General features: G+C 51.7%; 1 protein-coding gene across 3 annotated transcripts in view; it reads left to right on the top strand.

Moving 5' to 3' along the window:
• The first annotated feature begins 262 nt into the window (after positions 1 to 262).
• The window catches only part of ntn1a (netrin 1a), a 250,868-nt gene continuing 240,364 nt past the window's right edge, over positions 263 to 10,766 (top strand). The window contains exon 1 of one of the 3 annotated variants that reach the window (XM_038777495.1): positions 263 to 362. The gene's annotated coding sequence lies outside the window, so the exon portion shown is untranslated. Of the gene's footprint in view, positions 363 to 10,146; positions 10,199 to 10,405; positions 10,740 to 10,766 lie in introns of those variants that run through there. The other 2 variants (XM_038777496.1, XM_038777494.1) reach the window with 2 other exon arrangements.

Here is a 10,766-nt window from a genome sequence, read left to right as displayed (position 1 = left end):
TATGCATTTGATAAGGACTAAACTTGTTTTGCAACGTTAACGTTTGCGCATTTTCCGCCTGGGAAAAGTTTCAGAGAGGAATAAAGGCTCGAGGAAGTCGAATTGAAGTTTCGTTCCGGTTGATTTCAACTTGTTCCCCGGGATGCAGCCCCTCCCTTCTATTAAAATTAAATTATTAGTAAAAACATCGTGCCTGTTGACTTTGGCAGGGTTTATAAAGGAGCGCGAAACCACACAAAGACTTGTTGCCAACCCTGCTCGAGGAAGGTTACCCCTGTGGTGGGGTTTCTTTTCCCTTTCCAGGGAGGATAGCTGTGGGATTGTGTCCTGAGTATAACTCTGGTGTTGGCTGCACATCTCAGGTCAGTAAAGCGCCTGCTTTTCAATCCGTGTGGGAGGCAGGGTAGAGTTTTTAGCCAAGGTAAGGGGGGCAGTGGATATTGCAAGTCATAAACTGGGGACGATGGTCGGCAGCTTTTAGGAGGTTTTTTTTGGGGGGGGGGGGGGGGGTGTGTGTTGTGTGTGGCCTAACCACAACTTTACCAAGTTTAAAGTGTGAAGAGTGTGCAGCTATCAAAGGACCAGTCGAGAAAAGAATGCAAAAGTGTGTACAATATGGAGCAGAATGCTAAATTATTCAAAGTGCTCAGGCTGTAATCTATGTACCGACTGGTATCTCGACAGCTTTGAAAGTTTAGCAGTGGCTGTTCTTTTTTTTTAGGGTGGCGGGGGCGTGTTTGTTTAAATCTTTCCTCAAACACATGATTTCACACCGAAGCGTTCTCGCAAGGCGGACCCTTGCACAGAAGCAGTCCCTCGTAATTAATTTGGCGTTTCAGAATAGAGACGGGGCTGAATAATGCCCGCATTCATCCCGACAGACTCATCTGAGAGAGAAAAAAATCTCGAAGAAAAGCTTTCACAAAAAAAAGGCCAGAAAATACCATTCCGTTACTGTTCAAAGGAACTGTCAGTCCGCGGAATAAATCGCCGCCGATTACTCGCTGCTTATTTAAACAAGGCCTTGGTGGATTTCCATAACCCTACAATTACTGAGCAGAAGTTTTTTTTGTGTGTGCGTGGGTCGGAGGGAGGGAGGGGGATGTGAGGGGGGGGGGGGGGGGGGAGGGCGGTGGGGGCTGGTTGGGTTTCACACAAGGGTGCATTGCAATGTGGTCGAGATTGGTCTGCAGGGGAAATAGAATGGGGAAACTGACTTTGCATCTGGGTCTTAACTACACATCTCTGGAGAGAAGTAACCCTCCGCCTCCTGGTCCCAGGGGAATGACAACATAGCGGGAGTGCTGATGTCCCAAAGTGCACTCGACTCCACAGCTTGCAATTTCATGCAGATGTTAAACGTATGTTTCAACAGATCTCTTATATTTAAAAAAAAAGATGCCTGGATTTACTCTCACCTCTTACATATTTTATTTTGCAGACTCCTCCTGCTCAGTGTGTGAGAGAGGGGGGAGAGAGAGAAAGAGAAAGAGTGAGATCGCCCCGACACAGAGTGAAATTCACTTCTGACACGATTCACTGCGCATTTTCTGAGATCTAATTCTTAAAATCTGTCTCATCATGTTCTGTGCCGAATTGAAGTTCAGCCTGTCAGGATCAGCTCTTGCTATTTATTCCCTTCGACTGGAAGTTCGCGCTTTTTTTTAAAAAACGAGGTAAAACTTTCCAACAAACTTATCACCGAACACAGATTTCATCCTGATGGCTTCAGCTTTGAAATCTTCAATAATCGCCCCTTAAAACTGATACAGGGAGAGGGGGGGGGGGGGGGGTGCTTACCCCGGAGCCGGTTTATTGCCGTCCAGGGCAGGTCACCTTTGTTTTGCGATTAGCAGCGTCTACTTTGAGGAACACTGCTTGGCCATTCTTCATTTTTGTTTGTAAAAGCGGGGTTGGCATTAATTTCTAGTTAACGCTGAGGCTAAATTCGGGCGAAAAGTAAAGCGGACGAAAAGTAAAAGCGATCGAAAAGTGACGTTAGCATCACTTCCCTCAACCTCTCTCTGTTTTGCGCCCCCCGACCCCATACTGATTTGCATCCAACTTTCCGAGTTTGTCAAAGTGACGATTCCATTCGGAGCTCACACCTGTCCAGAATCCACAACACTGGCAAGAAAACGTACCGAGCAATTTCAATGAGTGTAAAAGTGAAATATGGTTTATTGAACTGTGCCCTGATAGCTTCTCTAACCTATTCACTGACCCGTGAAATGTGATCGCAGATTAGAGTTCACCACAATAGTATCTCTTTAAACATTCTAGAAGAGTCTGACCATCATACTTCCCAAATTCAGGTCAAATCATCTTTCCCAAAGTTCGAGGGAATGAAAACAGCGGAGATTGTTAAAATATTGCTGTCGGCAGTTCGATTAGCTGCGACCTATTAATTAATCGATCATGTTTGTAAGTGTTGTAAACTACAGCGCAATGGACCGGGTGCGGGAAGGTGGGATTGGAAAGGGCATGTGCTTGTCCTTGGGCTGGCATGGATGAGATGGGCCGAACGGCCTCCTTCTGTGTTGTACCGTGTCTATGATTCTATGACAGCCATTTTCAAGGAACGCTTTTCGCTAAAAATATGTTATTACACATTTTGATTAAGTAACAAAACGGTAAGTGATTTACAGGCCGCCTTTTCAAAGGTGGGATCTATGGGGGGGGGGGGGATTTATTGAAAAAAGTGCACCACTCTCTCTCCTCTCTCCCTCCCCCAACCCCCTCTCCCCGCCCGTTACCTTTCCAAAATTGTGGGGAGTTTGCAACCTGGAACCCGGGGTCTTGGCTGCCTCCAACCTGTGGGTTTCAGCGCCCGGGCCAACCAGTGTCCCCCCCCCCCCCCCCCCCCGGGTTCATTTAATGTCCCAAATGGATATGCAACTATTCCATTCTTCTCCATCGTTTTTTCAATCACAACACCGGGAATAAAGGCATTCGGAGGATGAGTTGATTGTTCCGTTTTTAGCCTCAGTGTTAACTAGAAATTAATGCCAACCCCGCTTTTACAAACAAAAATGAAGAATGGCCAAGCAGTGTTTCTCAAAGTAGACGCTGCTAATCGTAAAACAAAGGTGACCCCCCCCCCCCCCCCCCCCTCCCTGTATCAGTTTAAGGAGCGATTATTGAAGATTTCAAAGCTGAAGCCATCAGGATGAAATCTGTGGTCGGTGATAAGTTTGTTGGAAAGTCGTGCTTATTTCTAAAGAACAGGTTGTGTGTTACATAACAGGTACACAGAGATGGCCATGAGTTCGGTAGTAAACTGCCGTTTTAACCAAGTGTAATAAATGAAGTGGGGGAATGATAAGACACGATTGCAGTTTGGTATTAGAGTCAGTGAATGGAACGCTTTTCAGGATCCATATTCTAATTAACTGAAGTTGAATAGAATCACTTCTGTTGTGCTCTTGCTTTTGTTCCGCATAAGATTGGAACATCTTTGAAACTCTTCAGTGGTCTTATCATTTACATTAACTCTGTGCGGTTCCTGGGGCTTTTTTTTAAAGAAAAACACGAGGCTGGCCCGCTTTCTCCAGCAAAGCTAATGTTTTGCTGATTGTCTTCGATTGCAACAACGTGCGAGCCTGGGATAGAGTGCTCCAAATTATTCTGTGTTTGGACAAGCCAAACATTGTTCTTGCCATCAACAAACTGGAGAGGGGTCATCTGGCTCGTTCCCCCTACCCCCACCTCAACCCCAACCCCGTGCTAAACTCACTCTGTGCCTCTGAGACCAGATACAGCTGATGTGAGAAGCATCCGCTTTGACCGACGGATACAAAGTAATAGACACTAGAGAACACATCAACACACCCAGCTACCACATCATTGGGACAGCATTGTCCCAATACCAATGGTGTGAAATGACTTTTCTAATCGCCTGAAAAGATGCCCCCAAACGTCTCCACGCTATTCACAACCCTACCTTAATGAATCCAATAATTCCCAACTGCTGTAACCCATTGACTATCGCAGCCAATCTGATACAGTCGCATAGGAAGATGCCAGCCCTTTGATGAATTGCAGTTCGATTTTTCAGGCCATCCATTTCCTCTGAGGTGAGAACTACTTGTTTGGTAGTAAACAAGGTTCCCTTCCCCCTGACCGGCGTTTAGACTGGAGGTTCACTGAATGTTCAATTAGCGAACACAAGTTCGATTCGTTCTAGCATGGGGCTGAATTTCTACCCGGAGTGGGGACAAATCATTCATAAAGAATTAATTTGTAAAACCTGTGGGGTTTCAAAAAAGGGGGGGGGGGTGAACCGACAAACAAGCTCAGTCAACAGACGCTGAAAGATGGCAACAAGTTTGAGGATTCAACCCCTTTGTTTAAAATGGAACAAGGAGATGAAACTAATTGGAAAGAAATATAGAGTACCCTTTTCTAAATCACGATATGGGCCAGGTTAATCACGCAACTCTTCCCCAGCGAACGGGTTAGCATCTTGAGCATAAGCCTAACCATTTACTTTTAAGTCACTTTAAAGTTCGTTCAAAATGTGTGTATTTAACCCAATAATTAACCAGTGAGTTCCAACAATTGCAAAATGTGTGCTAAAATATGTACGAGATTTTAATATACTTTAAAACGTTTCAACCTTTAACGGAATTGCAAAATCTATAATGCAACTACGGAAGATCGGGACGGCTGAATTCCACCAAATTTAAACAAAGAATTAAAAGGGAGCAATTAATTCAAAATAAGATTTTTTAAATGTCCCATGTGGTCCAGACTCTGCCGGTTTTAATCTTTCCAAGATAGTGTCCAGTTACTTTAAAGCAACAACCGAAGGCTGAGCTCGATATTAATGATTGCTGTGTGTTCGATTACTGTCACAAGAGTATTTTTCAGATTGGCGCAGTTAAATATATATTTTTTAATGTTTTCGCTGATCGCCAAATAACGTCTCGTTTATAAGTTGCTAATTGAAGGTATTGAAGAATACTTGGAATGTTTAAATAATTAACTGCCGATGTTTCCAATCTGAATCTTCTTTTTCCACCCCAGAAATCGAATCCAGAAGTGCCTCGGAAACAGTTTGCCCCGGAGTTTAAACTGGGCTAATCCGTTTCACGAAATGATTAATTTTATCAGATTGGCATTAACGGTTTATAAACTATTCAATACAAAATGCTCTCCTCTAATTGGGATGTGATATAACGATGGTCAAATATGCAGAGATATTGAGTTGGTTAAACTTCTAGCGGGCACAAATTTGACTTGGGTGGAGGGGGGTGGGGGAGAGAACTTTGAAAAGATCAATAGAATGGACGTGTTTATCATGCAAAGCAAATCAACCTCTTCCAAAAAATGCCCCCCAGTCATAGGTGACTATTATTAGTTGCAATGATTTGTCTGCCTCCTAATTGGGATCTAGGTAGCGACCCCAATGAGTCCGGGGTGACGGTGTTGTAAAAACGATTTGGGTTAGGTATTATGGGCTATTTCACGGTGAACAGTTAACAAATCCCACAGCCTGCTGACAGGGAACCGGCCGGGGCTGCTGAGCCGGGCTGTCCTGCCAGGCCAACGGCTGGAATCCCAAAGCCACCCCACTGAGAGAGCAGGACTGAGGCGAGATTAATCAGGGACTAATTCAATTTACAACAGCCCATTTATTCAGCCTCCCTTTTCAAGCAGAAGCATTGTGGAAGCACATTTGCATAGTCTAAATCTGCAGTTGTGCTGAACTGTGATTGCCACTATAACACGTTCTTGATTCCCTACTTTGCAACCACGATCATTAGGTTGACAACAATATACATTCAAACCGGGTTGGCTAGGTTTATTAGATACAGAAAAGCTGCTACTTTTCACACACACACAATTTTCAAACTACAAAGTACGGCTGGATTCGCCCAGCAGATCATTTCTGACACCCTTTTCGAGCCTTTTTTTGTTAAGGGCGGTCTGCCTTGCACATGCCCCTCTAGAAAGAGTTTATTTTTCATGTGTTTTTTTTTTGTCTGGGTGAGCATCTTTTTATCAGCAACTTTTGCGGTGGAGCGGTGGAAGCGAATTTCCATCGGCTCCAAGTTTAAACAATTTCATTTCGGTGTCAATTGTGGTTTACATGTGAATTTGTGGCAGTCATTTGTGTTGTAACAAAACTGCTGCGGAATATCTTCCCCACCATTTACAACACATTCATGAGTGAATTGCACTTTTTTAAAAAGGTGTATCTTGATGTCTGTTTAAATTCTGCACCGACCAATTGTGCTTAAAAATCGCATCGGGTTTCCCCCTATGGCTATTCTGTGCGGCCCCCTCACCACTCGGGAGAGGGGGCGATCCTCGGGCGCTGTTATGTTTCAGGGGAGAAGGACGGTTCAAGCAGCGACAGGTGTCTCCTGGAATCAAACCATTTGTAGCACCTTCCTGTAAAATGCCATGCTCCCCCCTACCCCAAACAGTCCCTCACCCACTCACCCCCCCACTCCACTCACCCCCCCCCCCACCCGCCACTCACACCCCCCCCCACCAGCCATTCCCCCCCCCCCCCCACTAGCCACTCACCCCCCCCCCCCCCCCCCCACCAATCACTCACTCTCCACCACCGGCCACTCACCCCCCACCGGCCACTCACCCCCCCCCCACCAGCCACTCATCGCCCCACCAGCCACTCACCCCTCCCCCCACCAGCCACTCACCCCCCCCCCACTAGCCACTGACCCCCCCACCAATCACTCACCCCCCCACCACCGACCACTCACCCCCCCCCCCACGAGTCACTCACCCCCGCCCACCAGCCACTCACCCCCCACCACTGCGCCCACACCCCACCAGCCACTCACCCCCCCACCAGCCACTCACCCACTCCCCCCCATCAGCCACTCACCCCCTTCCCACCAGCCACTCACACCCCCCCACCAGCCACTCAGTACCACCCGCCAGCCACTCTCCCCGCCCACCAACCACTCACCCACTCACCCCCATCAGCCACTCACCCCACCCCCCCCCCCAGCCACTCACCCCCCTCACCAACCACTCACCCCCCCCCCCACCAGCCACTCACCCCCCTCCTACCACTGGCAATTCACCCACCCCACTAGCCACTCACCCCCCCCCCCCCCCACCAGCCACTCACCCCCCTCCCACCACTGGCAATTCACCCACCCCACTAGCCACTCACCCCGCCCACCAACCACTCACCCCCCTCACCACCGACCAATCACACCCCCCCCCCCACCACCGGCCACTCCCCTCCCCCCCACTAGTCACTCACCCCCCCACCAGCCACTCACCCCCCACCGCTGCACACACACACCACCAGCCACTCACCCCCCTACCTGCTACTCACCCCCCCCCCCCCACCAGCTACTCACACCCAAACCAGGCACTCACCCCCCCATCCCTGCACACACACACCCGACCAGCCACTCACCCCCCCACCAGCCACTCACCCCCCACCAGCTACTCTCCCCACCCCCATCAGCCACTCACCTCCCACGAGCCACTAACCCCACCCCCAACAGCCACTCGCCTCCCACGAGCCACTCACCACCCCCACCAGCCACTCACCCCCCACCACCAGCCATTCGCCTCCCACGAGCCACTCACCCCCCCCCCCCCCACCCCACCAGCCACTCACCACCATCCACCAGCCACTCACCCCGCCCCAACCAGGCACTCACCCCCCCACCAGGCACTCACCCCCCCCCCCACCGGCCATTCACCTCCCCACCAGCCACTCACTCACCCCCCACCATCGGCCACTCACTCCCCCCCACCATCGGCCACTCACCCACCCCACCATCGGCCACTCACCCACCCCACCACCGGCCACCCACCCCCCCCACCAGCCACTCACCCCCACCCACTAGTCATGTACCCCTTCCACTGGCCACTCACCCCCCCCCCAACCAGCCACTCACCCCCCTCCATCACTGCACACAAACCCCACCAGCCACTCACCCCCCTACCTGCTACTCATCCCTCCCACCAGGTACTCATCCCCCCCCAAATCAGGCACCCACCCACCCCATCCCTGCACACACACCACAGCAGCCACTCACCCCCCCCCACCAGTCACTCACCCCCCCCCATGAGCCACCCCCCCCCCCCCCCACCGCCCCACGAGCCACACACCCCCAACCAGCCACTCACTCCCCCCCACCATCGGCCACTCACCCACCCCACCACCGGCCACCCACCCCCCCCCCACCAGCCACTCACCCCCACCCACTAGCCACGTACCCCTTCCACCGGCCACTCACCCCCCCCCCCACCAGCCACTCTCCCCCCTCCATCACTGCACACAAACCCCACCAGCTACTCACCCCCCTACCTGCTACTCATCCCTCCCACCAGGTACTCATCCCCCCCCCCCCCAAATCAGGCACCCACCCACCCTATCCCTGCACACACACCACACCAGCCACTCACCCCCCCCACCAGTCACTCACCCCCCCCCCCCCCACCGCCCCACGAGCCACACACCCCCAACCAGCCACTCACTCCCCACCAGCCTGGGGCTGGGTTAGCTCACTGAGCTAAATCGCTGGCTTTGAAAGCAGAACAAGCAGCACGGTTCGATTCCCGTACCAGCCTCCCCGGACAGGCGCCGGAATGTGGCGACTAGGGGCTTTTCACAGTAACTTCATTGAAGCCTACTCGTGACAATAAGCTAATTTCATTTCATTTAATTTTATTCACCCCCCCCCCACCAGCCACTCATCCCGCCCCCCACCAGCCACTCAACCCCCACCAGCCCCTCACCCCCCCAACAGCCACTCACACCCCCACCAGCAACTCACCCCCACCCACTAGCCACTCACCCCCACCACCAGCCACTCACCTTCTCACCAGTCACTCACCCCGCCACTAAAGACTCACCCCCACTAGCCACTCACCCCCCGCCAACCAATCACCCCCCGCCAACCACTCACACCCCCGCCAGCCACTCACCCCCCACCAGCCACACCACCACCCCCCCCACCAGCCACTCACCCACCCCCCAACAGCCACTCACCCCCCCCCCCACCAGCCACTCACCTCCCCACCAGCCACTCACCCCCCCACCAGCCACACCACCACCACCCCCACCAGCCACTCACCCCCCCGCCAACCACTCACCCCCCGCCAACCACTCACCCCCGCCAACCACTCACACCTCTGCCAGCCACTCACCCCCCACCAGCCACACCACCACCCCCCCACCAGCCACTCACCCCCCCACCAGCCACTCACCCCCCCCACCAGCCACTCACCCCCCCACCAGCCACTCACCTCCCCACCAGTCACTCACCCCCCACCAGACACACCACCGCCCCCCCCCCACCAGCCACTCACCCCGCTAGCCACTCAACCCCCACTAACCACTCACCCCCACCCCTGCACACACACAAACTATCGCAGAGATAATTTGAATATGTATATGTCGTCTGATCCCCTGCAAAGCCATCAAACGGTTGCAAAAAATGAGGACGAATGGCACAGTGGTTAGCACTGCTCCCTCACAGCACCTGGGTTCAGTCCCGGTCTCTGTGTGGAGTTTACACTTTCCCCCGTGTCTGCGTGGGTTTCCTCCGGGTGCACCGGTTTCCTCCAAAGGTGTGCAGGTTAGGGGGATTGGCCATGCTAAATTGTTCCTCCAAAGTTTAGGTGGGGTTACAGATGTGCGGGGGAGTGCTCTTTCAGAGGGTTGGTACAGACTCGGTGGGCCGAATGGCCTCCTTCTGCACTGTGGGGATTCCACGAATTCGAGTTTTCACAAGGTGAGAAAAAGTAGGACAACTGAAAGTGCAAAGTGTACACTCAACAAATGCTGAAGTTGGATGATGCGTTACTGCTAATTGTATATAACCCCCCACCCTCCCCGCACACACACACACACACACAATGTCTCGTCTATACGTTTAGCACCAAGAACAGCATTTTGTTTTTCATGGTATTGTCGACACAGATTTCAGGGCACCCCCCACCCCCCAAAAAAACGCAAATTATGGACGTGGCTATGCGAATAAATGGTAAAAATATGAATTGACCGGCCGTGTTGATGAGAAACTCGAGAGAGAGAGATGAACTCACACAATCCAGCGCAATGAAGCTGGAGGGTGCGGGGAGGAATGACAGGGTTAATTACAGAGCAACTACCTGCCCATTCACTGTTATTTCCCGCCGCACCGAAAAACTCCACTACACCAGAGCTGCACATGTTTGGGAATAGAATTGCACGGTAGTTTATTTAAATATATATTTCATTCCCTCCGTGCAATCCCTGTTGTCGCACATATGGAAGTTCTTTTCTGAAAGATTTCTCTCCTGTGAACCGCGCACTATAGAATCAGGCTGGAAGAGTTTGAAGGGGACCGTGTTAAACGATTGCCGAGGCTGTAAACAGTCTAATTGGGCTCGTTCTGTGGCTGGCCCTCCATGTGAAAGGGTGCCTGCTTGCTATTGATAAACTACCAGTGGATGTCGTTGTTTTGCTCCCTGTGTGTGTGTGGAATGACACTCTCCGTCAGGGCACAGGATGACCTCCAGCTCGCAGGAGTTGTGCACGTCATTCAGTTTCTCCACAGACACAAGGCGCAGAGACAGAGTCCCAAAAGGCAAGGGAGACTCTTCACTGCTGGGGCACAGGAATGACTGATGCACAGTACAGGCAGCGGTCTCCCAGCTAAAGAAAAAAGGGGGCACCGGTTTTTTTTTTGTGTGTGTTTGTTGTTGCATTGTTCTGCATTCAACCCAAGCGGGGGATTTGTTGTCATTCACAGGTAACGCTCTCCATAGGCACGGGGAAA

This window comes from Scyliorhinus canicula, chromosome 18 (genome assembly GCF_902713615.1).
Source record: "Scyliorhinus canicula chromosome 18, sScyCan1.1, whole genome shotgun sequence".
Lineage (NCBI taxonomy): Eukaryota > Metazoa > Chordata > Chondrichthyes > Carcharhiniformes > Scyliorhinidae > Scyliorhinus > Scyliorhinus canicula.
Note: the sequence above shows the minus strand (reverse complement) of the source record. Positions and strands in the feature narration are given on the sequence as shown.